Below are 19,508 nucleotides of genomic sequence, written 5' to 3' on the forward strand. Positions count from 1 at the left end.
CTAAGAAGGTATTTTCTTTTAATGCATTCCATCCATTATAGGAAAGAGAGATGGATTATACCTTTGTAGTTGAAATACAGTTCTCTATAGAAGGAAAAAAGAATATATTATTTGACAGGCTTATTTTTAATTCAGTGACTCTACATTATTTCAAGTATAGAGAAGGGTCTCTAAGGTATCTCATAAAGGCTGTTTACACAGCAATATATTCATTGCTGTATACCAAATAGAAAAGAGACTATTATCGGTTTTATGTGAATTTAAACAAAGGTCTTTGTCCATTGAGATGGTATTATATAGTGGTATTATCTGATGTAATTTGCCTGATAATGTGCTCCCTAAATATGTGACACATGGAATGTATTTTGCTTCTTCTCTGCTCAAGGTACTAATTAATCTACAGCCCAATAAACCTACATAAGGCATTGAATATTTCCTCAGCACCACATTCTATGCAGTCACAAACTACCAAGAAGCTGTAACACTCAAGATGAAACTTTTCTTTGGTTATAATGTTAAATGAAGCAGTTTATGAGCAAAGCTTCAAGATATGCTGGACAAATTCACACAGGACCTACCAAGACATGGTCATTCCTAGACCAAAAAACAACTATCAGAACCACTTGTTCAGTCATAAGACGTTTTAAAAGCACCAACCATCTCATTTTATTTTATTTGTGGATTATAAATAAAAATCATTGTGCCTGAACACTTTTAAAATTCCTGATATAGTAAAAATTATAAAATATCTATAACTTATTAAAAGCTTGGTTTATTTATTAAACTGCTTCATGTTCATAAATTATTTCTTTTTCTGATGTTATGTTATTTGCTCTACCAGAGACATGGAAGCCAGACTGGATAAGCTTTCCCTGGCTTGATATCTAAATAATCTAAAACATTTTTATTTCTCATGTTCTTGCCAAAATAAAATTAAGTAAAAGAGCTAGTCAGAATGGGGGTCATTCAAAGGGATAGAATGTAAGTGCAAAATTGATTTGATTTAGCAAACAAAATTATATAATAAAAGATTTAAGGCATCACATATAATACAAGAATAAAATGTGCAACGAAATGTCCTGCATTAAGGAATTTGAAGAAGAAAGAAAAGCTCCATGAAATTAAAATTGACTGCAAAAACATAAAAGGAACTATAACTATAAAAGAGACACAAATTAAAATCTATAATTAAATGTGCTTATCTATGCTGGTTTCTCACTTAAATAAGGAACATTCTATTTGATCTTCATGGTTAAAAAGATAAAACGTCCTTAAAACTGACCCCTCTATGAAAATGTAGCAAACTTAGTAGCCAATTTAATGATCCATAAATGAAGCCAAAAAGTCATAATCTCTTATTAGATGTCACCTATTGATTTCTGGCTATTATGATGACAATAACATAGCTGAGAGAGGTTAAAAGGCAAAAGTTCTGATTTAAAGAAAATGAACTCTTGAGAGGCATCATCATCACTATAAAATTCTGCAGAATAAAAATGATACTGAGCTAGTCAATTAATGTTGGCATTTATTTTCTCCCATAAAGTGAAAAAGATGAATAGGTTGATGTGCCCATTGCATGCTCCTAATCAAGCTCAGGGAAATCTCATATTTTCTATTTCTAATATCTTTCTCTCTATATATTTCACTCTCAATTCAGCAGATTCAATGAATAGATTCTATTCAAAGGCAGCAACCAAAAGTCAATCAGGCAAAAGTTTTATATGTCTTTCTTAGAAACTCTAAGGAGATATTCCAAATAGTTTTCTTTTAAAATATCTGCTATAATTTTTTTAAAAATTAAGGATGAAATTATCTTATAGCATGATAAGAAATGATTCTAATACATGATAAAGTTCCCAGTACTATCGTCTAGATACAAAATTGTCCTACTTTGTTTATTATGGAGAATTACTGATTTTGAGTGTAGAGTTAGGAGAGCTTCTGGAAATTTGTAAGTTCATATATGCTCCACATATAATTCATGAGTGCTTGACAAAACCTCACTTAATAAAACAACAAGAATTAGCAGAACTGTCTGTATCTGTGAAACCTGACAATCTGTATTTTGTTATTAAGTTTAGCAGGGCAGTATGCATTATTTTTAGGAGCTTGAGCTTTCTCCTAAAGTACATAACTACATTTGCTTTTACACTAAATCAACTGATTAACTGTGTGACCTTTGGGAATTTAATTAATCTTTCTAAATTCACTTTGAAAAGAAGAAACTGATGATATATGTATAATAAGAATACCTTAGTTTTAAATAAGTTAATGTATTTTAAGCACACAGTTGAAACACCATACTATGTGCTACAAATAGAAGTAACTATAAAATATTACTTTTTATAGCAAATTTTTTAGCAATACTTTGGTCTAAAATTCAGACTTTTAAAAATTATAAGGAAAGATTAGAGGAAGGAAATTTGCCCTTGTTTTTCAGTGGGTTGTTTATGTTTACTGTCATCAGAACTACCAAAAACGTTCATTTGCTAAGTGAATCTGTAAGCTGGGTGCAATAACTTTAAGAGGTTTGAAGTTTAATTGAAGGTTTATTTTGATGCATACAGATATCCAACTGTTCCAGTATTGTTTTTTTTTTTTAAACTGCATTTCCTCCACTAATTGTTTTTTGTGAACTATTCAAAAATTAGCTGAGCTAAAATACTTTTGGAAAATTTCTCCTATATATAAGGCAACAAAAACACTGGCAAAAATTTTCAAAATCAACTTTTTAAGAATTTTTTATCCAAACTTGCAATAATATAAAAATAATTTAAGAAAAGTGGCTGGATTTCTGTAAGAACAGCAAGGATCATGGGATTTTTAATGTTTGTCTTTTTCTAGCTCTGTGGTAGCTTTAAAAACCAAGAACTTTGGTTCAAGGAATTTAAGAAAGTCTTTATCCAATTTCCAATGATGCTGTGAACTAAGCAAAGACTTCAGTAATCTTATATGAAAAACAATGCAGACTTGATGGGACTATTCCAGTTAAATCCCTAAACCAATAAACAGCACCAAGAACAAACAAATACAAACTATGGGAGTTATTATTTCTGGAGTTGCCAAATTATATTATTTAAAATGTCCAGTTTTTCAAGAAAAAAGCAAAAGACACTTAAAGATACAGGAATGTATGGACCATATACAGGAGAAAAAGCAGTCAATAGAAACTGTTCTTGAGGAAGCCCAGAAGTAAGACTTATTAAGAAAAGTTTAAATTATCTATTATAAATATAATTAAAAAAAGAAAGGAAACCATGGCTAAAGGCTGAAAAGAAATTATAAGAATGGAAAAAAATGTCTCACTGAATAGAAACATCAATACAGAGATTGATAAGACCAGTTAACAAAAGTGAACAAAATCAAAAAGAGAAAAAAAAATTAAACAATATTAGTTGGAGACATCATTACCTATTTTCAATAATGAATTAAACAACTAGCAAAATTTTTTTTACAAATTGAAGACTTGAACAACAGTATAAACCAACTATACTGAAAAGATGCATATATCACTTAACACAAAAACAGCTAAATAACTATGCTTCTTAATGGCATATGAAATATTCTCCTAGATGGATCATATACAGACCTTAAAACAAGTCTCAGTTAATTTAAAATTTGAAAAAATACAAAGTATATTCTTCTTCTGCAATGTTATTAAATTACAAACAAATAATAGAAATAAATTTGAGAAATACAAAAAATATTTGGAAATTAAAATCACACACCTAAATAAACATTATCTCAAAATCATAAGAGCAAGTAGAAATTACTTTGAGATGAATAAAAATGGAAACATAACATACGAAACCTTATGGAATACAACTAAAAGAAGTATTTTGATGAAAGTTTATACCTAAAAACTATTATACTACAAAGAAATAAATATATTAATCCAATAACTAATATTTTACCTTAAGAAATAAGAGAAAGAGAAATGAACTAAATTAAAAAGTAGAAGGAAGGAATTAACAAAAATAAGAAATGAATACATTAGAGTAGAAGAAAGGAGAAAAAATAAAACAAATAGTGAGCTTTTTTAAAGAATCAACAAAATTGACAAAAATTTAGCTACATTATGAAAAAAAAAAAGAAAACACATCCAGGACCAGATAGATTTACAGCCAAATTCTACCCCATGTACAAAGATGGGCTGGCACCATTCATACTGAAAGTATTTCAAAAAATCAAGGCAGAGGGTCTCCTCCCTAGCTCATTGTATCAGGCCAGCATCATACTGATACCAAAACCTGGTAGAGGTTACCAACACCACTTTATGTTAAGCACACACACTCACAAACAGAAGGAAACTTCAGGCTAATATCCTTGGTGAACATGGTTGCAAAAATCCTCAACAAAGTACTGGCAAATCAAATCCAGCAGCACATCAGAAAGCTTATTTACCACAATCAAGTAGGCTTTATCCCTGAGATGCAAGGTTGGTTCAACATTTGCAAATCAATAAATGTGATTCATCACATAAACAGAACTAAAAGACAAAAGACAAAAACTACATAATTATCCCAATAGATACAAAAAAAGGCTTTCAATAATATTCAACACCACTTTATGTTAAAAAATCTCAATAAACTATGTATTGAAGGAACATACCTCAAAATAATAAAAGCCATCTATGACAAACCCACAGCAAACATCCTACTGAATGTGTAAAAGCTGGAAGCATTCCCTTGAAAACTGGCACAAAACAAGTATGCCCTCTCTCATCACTCCTATTCAACATAGTATTTGAAGTCCTGATAGAGCAATCACACAATGGAAAGAAATAAAGGGCATCCAAATAGGTAGAGAAGAAGTCAAACTCTCTCTGTTAGCAGACAATATGATCCTACATCTAGAAAACCTCATAGTCTTGGCCCAAAAGCTCCTTCAACTCATAAACAACTTCAGCATGGTCTCAGGATACAAAATAAATGTACAAAAATCGCTACCATACCTATATACCAATAACAGTCAAGCCAAGAACCAAATCAGCAATGCAACCCCATTCAAAAGAATAAGATACTTATGAATACAGCTAACTAGGGAGGTAAAAGGTCTCTACAAGGAGAATTAAATAACACTGCTCAAAGAAATCAGAAATGATACAAACAAATGGAAAAATATTCTGTCCTCATGGATAGAAAGAATCAGTATCATTAAAAGCAATTTATAGACTCAGTGCTATTCCTATTAAACTACCCTTCTCAGAACTAAAAAAAAAAACTACTCTATTTAAAAAATTTGTAAGGAACTAAAAACGTGCCTGAATAGTTAAGGCAATCCTAAGCCCCCAAAATCAAGGCTGGAAGCATCACATCATCTGCCTTCATACATGCTGCAGGGCTACAGCAAACAAAACAGCATGATACTGGTACAAAAACAGACACATAGACTAATGGAGCAGAATAGAGAGCCCCCAAATAAGGCTGCACACCTACAGCTATCTGATCTTTGACAAAGATGTCAAAAACAAGCATTGGAGAAAGGACTCTCTATTCAGTAACTGGTGCTGAGATAACTCACTAGCCATATCCAGAAGATTGAAATTGGACCCCATCCTTTCACTGTATACAAATTTCACTCAAGATGGTTTAAAGACTTAAATGTAAAGCCAAAAACTATAAAAACACTAGAAGACAACCTAGGCAGTACCATCTGGGACACAGGAATGGGCAAAGACTTCATGATAAAAACACCAAAAGCAATTACAACAAAAGTAAACATTGACAAATGGGGTCTAATTAAACTAAAGAGCTACTTTCTGAAGAGTAAAAGAAACTATCAACAGAGTAAATAGACAACCTAGAGAATAGAAAGTTTTTACAAACCATGGATCTGGCAAAGTTCTAATATCCAGCATCTGTAAGAAACTTAAACAAATTTCCACTAGAAAAACAAACGACTCTGTTAACAAAGTGAGCAAAAGACATGAACAGAGACTTTTCAAAAGAAGACATAAATGTGGCCAACAAGCTATGAAAAAAAGCTCAACATCACTGATCATTAGAGAAATGCAAATCAAAACCACCATGAGATTCCATCTCACATCAGTCAGAATGGCTATTTTTAAAAAGTCCTAAAAATAACAGATGCTGGCGAGGTTGCGGAGCAAAAGGAATGCTTATACACTGTTGTGAGAGTGTAAATTGGCTCAACAGTTGTGAAAGACAGTGTGGCAATTCCTCAAAGACCTACAAACAGAAATACTATTTGACCCAGCAATGCCATTACTGGGTGTATACCCAAAGGAATACAAATCATTCTATTATAAGGCACATGCTTGGGTATATTCATTGCAGCACTACTGACAATAGCAAACACACAGAATCAACCTAAATGTCCATCAATGGTAGACTATATAAAGAAAATATGTTACATATACACCATGAGATACTATGCAGTCATTAAAAAAATGAGACCATGCCCTTTGCAGGCACATAGATAAAGCTGAGGGCCATTATTTTTAGCAAACTAACACAGGAACAGAAAACCAAATACTGCATGCTCTCACTTACAAGTGGGAGCTCAATTATGAGAACACATGGACCCATAGAGGGGGACGACACACACTGGGGCCTTTCAGAGGGTAGTGGGTGGAAGGAACAAGAGGATCAGGAAAAATAACTAATGGGTACTAGGCTTAATACCTGGGTGATAAAATAATCTATACAACAAACCTCCATGACACAAGTTTACCTATGTAACAAATCTGCACATACACCCCTGAACTTAAAAGTTAAAAATATATATAAAAATAATAAAAAATACATGATCATCTCAAAACATGTAGAAAAATCATTTTACAAGATCCAATGCACTTTCATAAAGAAAAAAACCATAAAAATATAAGGAAATCTACTCAACTTGTTAAAAGGCATCTATGAAAAACCCACACTAAGATCATAATTAATGGTGAAAGCCTGAAAACTTTCTTCCTAAGATCACAAACAAGACACCAAATACAAAAGTCAGTGCAAAAATGGATCATAGTCCTAAATGTAATAGCTTAAACTATAAGATTCCTGGAAGTAAATACTGAAGTAAGCTTTAATGACTTTGGGTTAGACAGTGGTTTTCATAGATATTACCTCAAAAGTATGAAAACAAAAGAAAAAATAGTTAACTTTTCCTTTCCCAAAATTTTTAAATAATTTTTTTCTTCAAAGAGCACCATAAATAAACACAAAAGACAACCCAAAAAATGGGAGAAAACATTTGAAACTTTATATTTATATTTATATATATTTATATATTAAATTTATATTTAATAGAGACATACAACCATATATCTGATAGTATTTGCTGCTATTGGATACTTAGATTATTGAGACCTTTTTTCCATTTTAATATGAGCATTAAATGCTATAAATTTTATAGTTCAGAATATGGTCTATGTTGGTGAATGTTCATATGAACTGAAATATATATATATATATATATATGGTGTTATTGGTAGGTGGGTGTTATATAAATTTCTTATATGTTACATTGGTATGTACAGCCATTCAGGTCTTCTAATTTGGATCTGTCTATCTTTTAGTTCTATCAGTTTTACATTTATATATTTTGGATCTCTGTGGTTAAATGCATACAAGTTTACCATCATTACATTATTTTGCTGAATTAACCCTTTTACAGTAATGTAATGTTCCTTTTATCCCTGAAAACATTCCTTGTTCTTAGAAAATTTTCTCTAATATTGATATCATAAATTCAGATTTAAAAATTAACAACAAGGACATTTAATTATGCCATAGAGCAAGATGTCTGAATGTAAGAGATCTCAGGTGGGGTAACTTAGCAGCTCAGATTTAGCTGGTCTATGAGTCAGCTTTACTGATACCATTTTCTCTTTTGCTCATTCTCAAAAAATAGCCACCATGGCTTCAAACATCAAATTCTATATTGGGCTGCTATCATCTATAAACATTATGTAACAAGTCAAACAGATGAGATTTCTGCCTTCATGCTGCTGAAAGTCTATGGAAAGTCCAGAGACTGCTTGGAACACTTCCATCTACAGTATCTTAGCTCTTTATTTCTTTTTTTTTTCATAAAGCACCTTTAAACAAATCAACCTGTGGATCTTGTAAAACTCAGAGGAAGACTATTTTTAATAGACATATTTTGGAAGAGTTTTAGATTCACAGCAAAATTGAGCATCAAGTACAGAGATTTCTTACAGAGCATAAAGTACAGAGATGTAGAGCCTCTTTTACTATCAATATCCCCCATCAGAGGAGTATATTTATAAAAATTTATGAACATACTTTGTCATATCATAATCATGAAAGTCCACAGTTTACATTATGGCTCACTCCTAGGGTCATACATTCTTGGGTTTGGACAAATGTGTAATGGCATGTATCCACAATTACAGCGTCATACAGAGGAGTGTCACTGTCCTAAAAATCTTCTGTGCACTGCGTATTCATCCCTCTCTCTCCCGGAATCCCTGGCAACCACTGATCTGTTATCTCTCTTCATAGTTTTACATTTTCCCGAATATCATATAGTTGGAATCAGTATCTAGCCTTTCTAGATTGGCTTCTTTTGTTAGTAATACACACTTAAGATTCCTTCGTGACCATGACTTTTCATGGCTTGATTATTCATTTCTTTTTATTACTGAATAATATTTCACTATTTGGAGGTCCACAGCTTATTTATTCCTTCACCTATTGAAGGACATCTTGGTTGCTTCCAAGTTTTGGTAATTATGAATAAAACTGCTATAATCATTTATGTACAGATTTTTATGTAGACATAAGTTTTCAACTCCTTTAGGTAAATACCAAAGAGCACAACTGCTCTACTTCATGGTAAGGGAACGTTTAATTTTGTGAGAAACTGCCTAACTTGCCTTCTAAAATGGCTGTACTATTTTATATTATCTCACACAATAAATGAGTTACTGTTGCTCTATATCCTTGTTACCATTTGGTGTTGTCAGTATTCAAAATTTTGGCCATTCTAACAGGTGTGTAGTGGTATTTCATTGTTTTAAATTGCAGTTTCCTGATGGCATATGATGTTGTACATCTTTTCATGTGGTTATTTGCCATCTGTGTATCTCCTTTGTTGAGGTGTCTATTAAGATTTTTGGCCCATTTTTAAATTTTGTTGTTTGTGTTTTTATTGTTGAGATTTAAGTGTTTTTTTGTATGTTTTGAATAAAAGTCCTTTATCAGATGTGTCTTTTACAAGCATTTTCTCCTTTTCTTTTCATTGTCTTGACTGTGCCTCTCACAGAGCAGGAAAAAAAAATTAAGGAAGTGCAGCTTATCAATTCTTTCTTTCAGGGATTGTGCCTTTGCTGTGGTATCTAAAAAGTTATTACCAAACCCAAGGACATCTAGATTTTCTCCTGTTATTTTCTCATAGGTTTATAGTTTTGCATTAGGTGTGGGATGCATTTAAAGTTAATTTTTGTGAAGGGTATAAAGTCTATATCTAGAATCATTTTTGTATGTGAATGTCCAGTTGTTCAAACATGAAAAGACTATCTTTGCTTTATTGTATTGCCTTTGCTTCTTCACCAAATATCAGTTGATTACATTTTTGTCAGTGTATGTCTGAGATCTTTATCCTGTTTCACTGACCTGTTTCTCTATTTGCCAACACCACGCTGTCTCAGTTATTGCAGTTTTATAGTAAGTCTTGAAGTAGGGTAGTGTCGGTCCCCCAACTTTATTCTTCTCCTTCATACCAGCTCACTTTTAATTAGTGTTTAGATAGTTTATATTTTTCATACTTATAATTGTAATCTATGTCATTATATTTAAAGTAGTTTATTATAGCCAGCATATAGGTCTTTTTATGCAATCTGGTAACTTTTCTCTTTATTTCAGTGCTTTTAGATCATTTGCATTTAAATATGAAAATTATTCAGTTACAGTAACATAGTTATTAATATAATGTGACTTTGGTTTACCATTTTGTGATTTTGTTATTTTAAAAATTTTTTTAATTTATTTCTTTTACTTCCAGGCTACTTTTGGATTACTTGAATATTTTCATTATTCCATTCTGATTTTTAATTGGTTTATTGTATACATTATCTTGAGTGTGTTTTTAGTGGTGGCTATAGACCTCACTATATATGCACAAATTTTGCAGATTTCATAGTTGATATATTACTAATATAAATAAAATATCAAAGCCTTACAACTTTATGGACTGTTTATGTTACAGTTGCACACTTACATACACTGAAAATTTACCAAGATTTTTGCTTTAAATAGTTACACATATTTTAAACTTAAGAGAAGAAAACTAGTTTTTTATATGTACTCAGATGTTTACTATATCATGACTATTGTTCTTGCATTATGTCTAATGTTCCAAGTTTCTCTCTGGCTTCATTTGCCTTTTGCCTAAAAACTAGTGTGTGTGTGTGTGTGTGTGTGTGTGTGTGTGTGTGTGTGTGTACAGAGACCACTGTTCTCCTGATAACAAATTCTCTTCATTTTTCTTTATTTGATAATATATTTTGCCGTCATTTTTAAAGGAGATGATAATTTTATACAGAATTGTAGAAAGACATTTCTGTTTTTCAGCACTTTCAAGCTGTTGTTACAGTCACAGGAATCTGCATTTATTCAAAACATTGTCTTATTTCAAATGTCATTTTTCTCTGGCTGCTTTGAAGATTTCCTTCTTTATGCTTGATTTTCAGCAATTCTATTATAATATACATAGGAAGGTATTTATTTGATGTACTTCAATAGCTTAATGGTGAACTGAGAAATGTACACACAGTAGAATATTATTCAATAATAAAAAGATATGAGCTATCAAGGTACAAAAACGCATAGAAGAAACTAAAATGCACATTGCTAAGTGAAAGAAGCCAATCTGGAAAGGGTACAGTCCATACAATTCTAATTAACTATATGACATTCTGTAAAAGAAAAAATATGAAGACATGAAACAAAAATCAGTGGCTCTCAGGGTTGAATGGGGAAGAGAAGAAGGAGAAACGAATAGGTGGAGCGGCGCAGGGGATTTTTAGGGCATTAAAACTATTCTGTATGATATTGTAATGGTGGACACATGTCATATATTTGTCAAAGCCTATAGAATATATAACACAATGAGTGAATTCTAATGTAATCTATAGACTTTGGCCATTAATAATTTATGAATATTGACTCATTGACTATAACAAATGTAGCACATTAATGCAAGATGTTAATAATAGGAGAAACAATGGGTTAGAGAAGGCGAAAAGGGAGAGGGAATCCGTAGGGATTCACTATATACTTTCCACTTAATTTTTCTTTATACTTAAAACTATTCTAAAAATAAGGTCTAATTATTAAAGTAATAAACACAGGGTTTCTATCAGAGCTTCTACTGCCTTTATAGCCTGATACCACTTTGTGTGGGACTCATCCTAGGGTCAATGCCAGAGAGAAGGTAGGACAAAATAAATAAACATAACAGGAAAATCCCTGTCACATAATTCAAGTTTCCCCTTTCCCCCACTCCATCTATCTGCTTTGCTTAATTTGCAGAGTCCAGAGATAGTTGATGTATGTGTGTGTGTGTGCGTGTGCATATTTCAGAGTTGAACTGGCAGAGGTATATTGTAGTGGTTTACACATCTTGGCCAAGATCAGAAATCTTCACTGCAAATGCTAAAATTATAGTATTAAACCATTCACGTAATAATTTATTATTTAATAATAACAGAAAAAAATAATGTGAGCTCAATTCTCCAAAAAATATAATAGAAATGTCTTTGCACATAGTTGACTTGAGGAAACTATTATTTAAATAATACACAAAGTCATTTTGTTGATAGATATAAATATAAGATGTTAAGACAATATATTGAAGGGAATTATTTTTCACAGTTTATAGTTTAATACATTTTGTTCATAGACTCATATTTAAATTATTCTAATATATCATTCATTTCATTTTCATTTTGATCAGCAAAGCTTTTCTCCTAAGTATAGCATATTTAAACTTTGTGACTTTTAGGACATGTTTCTTCTGAAAAGAATAATAGAATATTATAGTTTTTGGATATTGATAAACTTGTATTACGAACACATGAATTTGTATGCCAGATGGCTTAATTTTCTACATAATTTTATAATATTGTAACTGTTCATATGTTTACAATATATTCAGCTTGAACAATTATCTTTTTTTTTTTTTTTTTTTTTTGAGAGGGAAGTTTCACTCTGCCACCCAGGCTGGGGTGCAATGGCGCAATCTTGGCTTACTGCAACCTTTGCCTCCTGGGTTCAATCGATTCTCCTGCTTCAGCCTCCCAAGTAGCTGGGATTACAGGCATGTACCACCGTGCCCAGCTAATTATTTGTATTTAGTAGAGTTGGGGTTTCACCATGTTGGTCAGCCTGGTCTCAAACTCCTGACCTCTGGTGATACACCCACCTCAGCGTCCCAAAGTGCTGGGATTACAGCCATGAGCCACTGCTCTTGGCCGAACAATGATCATTTTCTATGAGTATAAAAATGATGTAAATATGTCAACACTTTGGGAGGCCGAGGCCGGCAGATCACCTGAGGTCAGGAGTTCGAGAACAGCCTGGCCAACATGGTGAAACCCCATCTCTACTAAAAATACAAAAAAATTAGCTGAGTGCAATGGTACGTGCCTGTAATCTCAGCTACTCAGGAGGCTGAGGCAGGGGAATTGCTTGAACCAGGGATGTGGAGGTTGCAGTGAGCCAAGATTGTGCCACTGCACTCCAGCCTAGGCAACAGAGTGAGGCTCCATCTTAAAAAAAAAAAAAAAAAAACCAAACCAACAAAAACATGTATTCTCAATCTCTGTTGCTCTCTATATATGTCTTTTATGTTTGAATACAAATAAGAAAATTAAGAGTAATTATCAATTAAAAAGCTAGTCATGCAATTCAACAAGCAAAACCCAAATAACCCCATTAACAAAATGGGCAGACGACATGAACAGACACTTGTCAAAAGGGAATAACGAATATATGAAGAAATGCTCAACATCGCAAATCAAAGTGCAGGGATTACAGGCATGAGCCACCACGCCCAGCCAAATACATGTTTATCTTTATTTCTTTAAGCGTGTATCAGACCATGCTGGTTTAGCTATCCATTTATTCCATTAGAAGAGTATGTGTCTGTATATTAGTGATTCTTTACATTCATTGAAGAAAATTCTGAAGAGAGTAAAAGAATGGAAAGGGAAAAGAAAGAGAAGGAAAAAAGAAGAGGTAGGAAAACAAAAGGTAGTGTATTTAATTACCCTTAGTGACTTAAAACAAGCTTTAGAGTAGAAGCTAAGGGGAAAAATCGGAATTTTAAAACAACATGTCTGTACCAGATCAGCGTCGTCTGTATTTAATGTATTTCCTTTGGTCTGTGCTGGATTTGTTGTTAGGCAGCATCTATTTGGTTTTCCTGAATTTAATGCACCAATAATGCAATTCAATAATTTATAGTTTAAATGAGTTAAAATCACTCATCTTTTGCCAAAATAATGTGCACACATGTACTAAGTTTACCATAGTAGAAAGTAAGTATATCAATTATTTAGTGACATTTAAATATACAAACTCATTTCAGGGCTTTGAGTGTTTCAAAAGAACATACAAAACAAAACAAAACAACTCTTTACCATCTCAATGTTCCCTGCCTAATTTCACATTTGCATCTGTCAACTTTTCCAGGATTTATTGAATCTTAGTTCAAATTACAGGAAAAATAATTAATGAAAAAATTTAGTTTACATATTCAGAAGCCATGTGTGGCACTGTTCTCAAAGAAATCACTATTCAAAAACAATTAATGGATTATAAACAAGATAACGGACATTTTACTTTACATTTCATGGATACACACCAGCTTCTGAAAACCATAGCTAATGATCACAGGCGCTGATGTTTGTATGCGCTAATAAGAATGTTATGATGAGTAGTTGTAAGACAAATATTAATAATTATAAAATCTAGTGTTATCATGTTATTGAATTCTACTTGTATGTCTGGAAATTTCTTTTTAAATATTTATTAAAATTCAGTTTGGGGAGTATAATTTAAATGTCTTGAAAGAAACAGGGACATTTCTCACATGAAGATCTTATTAGGGTGAAATTGCATTCTGCTCCGTCTGTGTAATGTGGTACATCAATATCTTAAGCAATGTAGAACTTTTGCATTTAATGTCTTTGCTAGGTAATGAAATGGAATACAGCAATATTTCTACAGGTTTTGATTCTTTTTCAATTCAATGCAAAGTTGAGATGATGCACAAGCATATTACTACAGCTATATCACAGCACATAATAAATGAAATAATATAAGGATAGATAAAAATATCTCTTGTTAGCTTCCTCTGTCAGCATGTTAAGAGATTATTGATTGTGGAAATCTCAAAGAAGCTTAAGAATAGCTAAGGAACCAAAAGAGACAACTTAAATGGAAAGGAAAGCTGCCCTAATTTACTTCCCACAAATTGGTAAGCTCTGAGAATATGTCAAAGTAAGGTTATGCCGAGAAAATAAATACCTCTCCCCAAATTAAAAAAGGTAATATCTATAAAAGCATAAATACAATTTTCATATACTTACCCCATAATAAATGAATACATATATAACAACAGAATGTTGGTCAAATTAAGTTGTCCCATAATAATTAAATTTTAAAATATTAAATTGAGGGATAGAAAATCTGATAAGCAATTAGAAGATTAAAATATACAGGAAGAGGCATTTGGAGTTTTTATGATGAAAAGGATACATAGAAAGAAAACTGTAAATGGAGAAATGTTTTACATAAATTGAAATAAGCTATGGAGTAGTGATTTTAAGATTTATGATATAACTGACATGTAACAAGGCCAACAAAATATTCAAAAATTCATCTTCCTATCCTGTTTTAATAATACGACTTTTGATTATATTCATTTTGTCACAATCATTACAGAAGATAAACCTGGTTTAAAACAACCCAACCTATGCTATATATTATAAATTGATAAATCGTTACATTAATTGCCAAGAAAATACGACTAAATTGAACTCCATAAAAAGAAGTGTATTTACTTGTGAAGACAATACAAGCAAAAAAAGAGTATATAAACTTGAGAAGATAAAATTTTTTTTGAAACTGGAAACAAAGAAAATTGTGTACTGAATTATGTTTAAAAGGTTATTGGGAGAGACTAGGAAATAAAATTACGCATGCCTGACCATTTGGTTTACTAAGGAAATAAGTACATGCACATGGTATTCTGTTATCTAAACTGGAGTAAAACAAAGGATATTTAGAAGTTATTTGTTCCAAAGACTGTAGGGGGTCTCAAAGCAATTACTTTCCTTTGAGAGATTTGTTTTTAAGATTAAAGCAGCTGATTAAAGTGTCTAGGATAAAGGACATCCACATAAAAGCACACTAGGAAAAAAGAAAAAAAATACTGAGTACGCGGAAAAGTTTAGACTGGGAAAAACAGTTTAAAATAAGATCTATTTTCCCAAAGGGTTAAAGCAGGGGTCCCCAACCCCCAGGCCACGGACTGGTACCTGCCCATGGCCTGTTAAGAACCAGGCCGCACAGCGGGAGGTGAGTGGCAGCAAGTGAGTGAAGCTTCATCTGTATTTGCAGCTGCTCTCCATTGTTCTCACTACCACCTGAGCTCTGCCTCCTGTCGGATCAGCAGCAGCATTAGGTTCTTGTAGGAGCGTGAAACCTACTGTGAACTGCATATGAAAGGGATCTAGGTTGCACACTCCTTATGAGAATCTAATGCCTGATAATCTGTCATGTACTCCCATCACCCCCAGATGGGACCGTCTAATTGCAGGAAAACAAGCTCAGGGCTCCCACTGATTCTACATTATGGTGACTTACATAATTATTTCATTATATAATGCAAGGTAATAATAATAGAAATAAAGTGTACAGTAAATGTAATGCATTTGAATCATCCCAAAACCACCCCCACTCTGTCCGTGAAAAAATTGTTTTCCAGGAAACTGGTCCCTGGTGCCAAAAAGATTGGGAACCACTTAGTTAAAGGGAATGTTATTGTGATTTCTCCAAGCATATTCAAATTAAGAGAAGCAAAAATAAAATGAAAGTATGCTTATTTACTGAAAACTAACACGTGTCAAATCTTCACACATAAGTGATTGTTCTAGGTACTTCTAATAATTAGATGGCAATGTTAGCAGGTTTGCTACTTAAGATCACCAGAGTTATTGGCTGGATAGTACCTCCTGCTTTACCACTGGCATTTGTTGAAGGACCCAGTCTTGAAACAAAGATTTGCTTTGAATTTGACATAATTGAGGAGTCTCAGATTGAATGAGCCAGCTTTAAATACTATAGCTTCAAAAATGTTTGCTATGTGCACAGTGAAGTTCAGAGCTTGACAGCATCCTTTTAGAAGCAATGTATTATTTGTTGTACCTGGTCTTTTGAAAAAATATGGTTTGTAGATTACTTTTCTTAGTACAAGCAGAAGCCCTTATCAGCAAATGTGGTTAAGATTTAGACTTAAGAAAATACAAAATTCTTTCAGGAACCATTAGACAAACCTCAACAGCAAAAATATTATTTCCAATTCCTTCCTGGTTACTAAGGGTCAAGACTGTGATATTAAGGGTCAATCTTGCTTTTTTCCAGACCAAGCACATTGTTTTTTCTTGTTTACAGGTTGGAAAAAGCAGAAGTTAAGTGTCATCAAGCACTTAAACAAGAAATATGTATCTCTTAATCCAGAGATACAACTATTATGCTACATGCACAAGTCAAAGATATCAGTGGGGTTTTGTTGTTGTTGTTAAAATAGCTGAACCTTCTCAAGCAAATCCACTATTATTAGGATAAAGAATCACTACTGATCTAATATCTTACGCTTAGGATAGGTAAGAAAAATAAATGAGAGGCAGGTGTTCCTGGCTGGTGTTCTAGTAGAAAAAATATAAATTGATATTACTGATGTAGGTTTATTCTAACTTAGTTATTTTATTTAAAATAAAAATTTTGTTCATCTTATTTTGCATATGTTGGTTTTATAGTCTCTGCTTCTTCATGGTAAAATGACTGAAATTCTCTGAAAGGGCCTCTCTCTGAGCAGATATGAATTGCATAACTCCAAAGAGAATAAAAATTTGCACATATTCCAGTAGTTTTGTGGACTTTCGTGAGTAACAAGAATGACATTTTTTAAATTATGGTAGTAACACTGGTTTATTGAACTTATTTTGCTAGGACTTGAATGTCCCCTCCAAAACCCACATTTAAATTTAATTTCCATTGTAAAAGTGTGGAGAGGTGAAATTTTTAGAGGTATGCCTTTGTCTGCTCAGTTTTGCTACAAAGAAATATCTAAGTCTGGGTAATTTATAAGAAAAAAGGTATAAAGGTTTATTTGGTTCATAATTCCACATTTGCAACACTTCAAGACTGGGCATCTGGTGAGTGCTTCATGGTGAAAGGCAAAGGGAAGCTGGCTATGCAAAGATCACATGAAGACAGAAAGCAAGAGAGACACAGGGAGGTGCCAGGCTCTTTCTAACAACCAGCTCTTGTAAGAACTAAAGTAGTGAGCACTCACCCACACCCCACCAGCAGGAGGGCATTAATCTGTTCATGAGGAATCTATCCCATGATCCAAACACCTCACCTTAGGCCTACCTCTAAAACTAGAAGTCAAATTTCTTTTTTTTATTTTATTATTATACTTTAGGTTTTAGGGTACATGTGCATAATGTGCAGGTTTGTTACATATGTATCCATGTGCCATGTTGGTTTGCTGCACCCATTAACTCGTCATTTAGCATTAGGCATATCTTCTAATGCTGTCCCTCCCCCCTCCCCCCACCCCACAACAGGCCCCAGAGTGTGATGTTCCCCTTCCTGTGTCCATGAGTTCTCATTGTTCAATTCCCACCTATGAGTCAGAACATGCGGTGTTTGGTTTTTTGTCCTTGCGATAGTTTACTGAGAATGATGTTTTCCAGTTTCATCCACGTCCCTACAAAGGACATGAACTCATCATTTTTTATGGCTGCATAGTATTCCATGGTGTATATGTGCCACATTTTCTTAATCCAATCTATCGTTGGACATTTGGGTTGGTTCCAAGTCTTTGCTATTGTGAATAGTGCCGCAATAAACATACGTGTGCATGTGTCTTTATAGAAGCATGATTTATAATCCTTTGGGTATATACCCAGTAATGGGATGGCTGTGTCAAATGGTATTTCTAGTTCTAGATCCCTGAGGAATCGCCACACTGACTTCCACAATGGTTGAACTAGTTTACAGTCCCACCAACAATGTAAAAGTGTTCCTATTTCTCCTCTCCAGCACCTGTTGTTTCCTGACTTTTTAATGATGGCCATTCTAACTGGTGTGAGATGGTATCTCATTATGGTTTTGATTTGCATTTCTCTGACGGCCAGTGATGATGAACATTTTTTCATGTGTTTTTTGGCTGCATAAATGTCTTCTTTTGAGAAGTGTCTGTTCATGTCCTTTGCCCACTTTTTGATGGGGTTGTTTGTTTTTTTCTTGTAAATTTGTTTGGGTTCATTGTAGATTCTGGATATTAGCCCTTTGTCAGATGAGTAGGTTGCAAAAATTTTCTCCCATTCTGTAGGTTGCCTGTTCACTCTGATGGTAGTTTCTTTTGCTGTACAGAAGTCAAATTTCAACATGAAGTTTAGAGAGGACAAATATCCAAACCATAACACGGTGATTAGTCTGTGAGGACTCTTCTCTCATGAATGGATTAATGTCATTATTATGGGACTGGTTTTGTTACAAAAAGGTTGAGGTCAGCTCCCTTAGTTCTCCTCTCTAGCTGCATTCTCTTGCCCTTACACCTTCTGCCACTGGATGGTGAAGCAGAAGGCCCTGGCCAGATGCCAGTCTCTTGAACTTGGAATCCCCAAACCTCCAGAACCTAAGTGATTATTGTTTCAAAATTACTCAGCCTGCAGAACTCTGTTACAACAGCACAAAACAATCTAAAACCTCTTCTCCACAACATATAAAAGTTTTGTGCTATTGAATAAGCCATTAAAAGATATAGTTTCCAGAGTTTATAAGTATAGTCTGCTTGGAATATCCTGAAAATGTCCTGGCATGAGAATGGTAAGAGGCAGAACTCCAATACTGCTAGAAATGGAAACGTCTATATTTACTGCAAGCTTGAAGTTGATCTAACTAAAGTATTCCTGTGGTTTACGTAAAGATGCAAGATAAAGGGAGGATAACAAAACGGAAAAATAAACTGCTGAATATGTGTAATAAAATGTGAAAAATGTTCATTATGGAATTCAATCAATAATTATAAACATTCAATTAAAGGTAAAATTATTTATTTTATGCATAGAACTCTTTTTTGAATTAAATTACTATGTGATCCCATTTTTCAGTGAATTTTCTAAAGATTTTAGCCTCTGCCAATGAAGATTGAAAGATGACTCTAATAGTTAATGAATTCTCACTAAAGCCAACAAAATATCTTAACATATGATTACA

This window comes from Nomascus leucogenys, chromosome 16 (genome assembly GCF_006542625.1).
Source record: "Nomascus leucogenys isolate Asia chromosome 16, Asia_NLE_v1, whole genome shotgun sequence".
Taxonomy (NCBI): Eukaryota; Metazoa; Chordata; class Mammalia; order Primates; family Hylobatidae; genus Nomascus; species Nomascus leucogenys.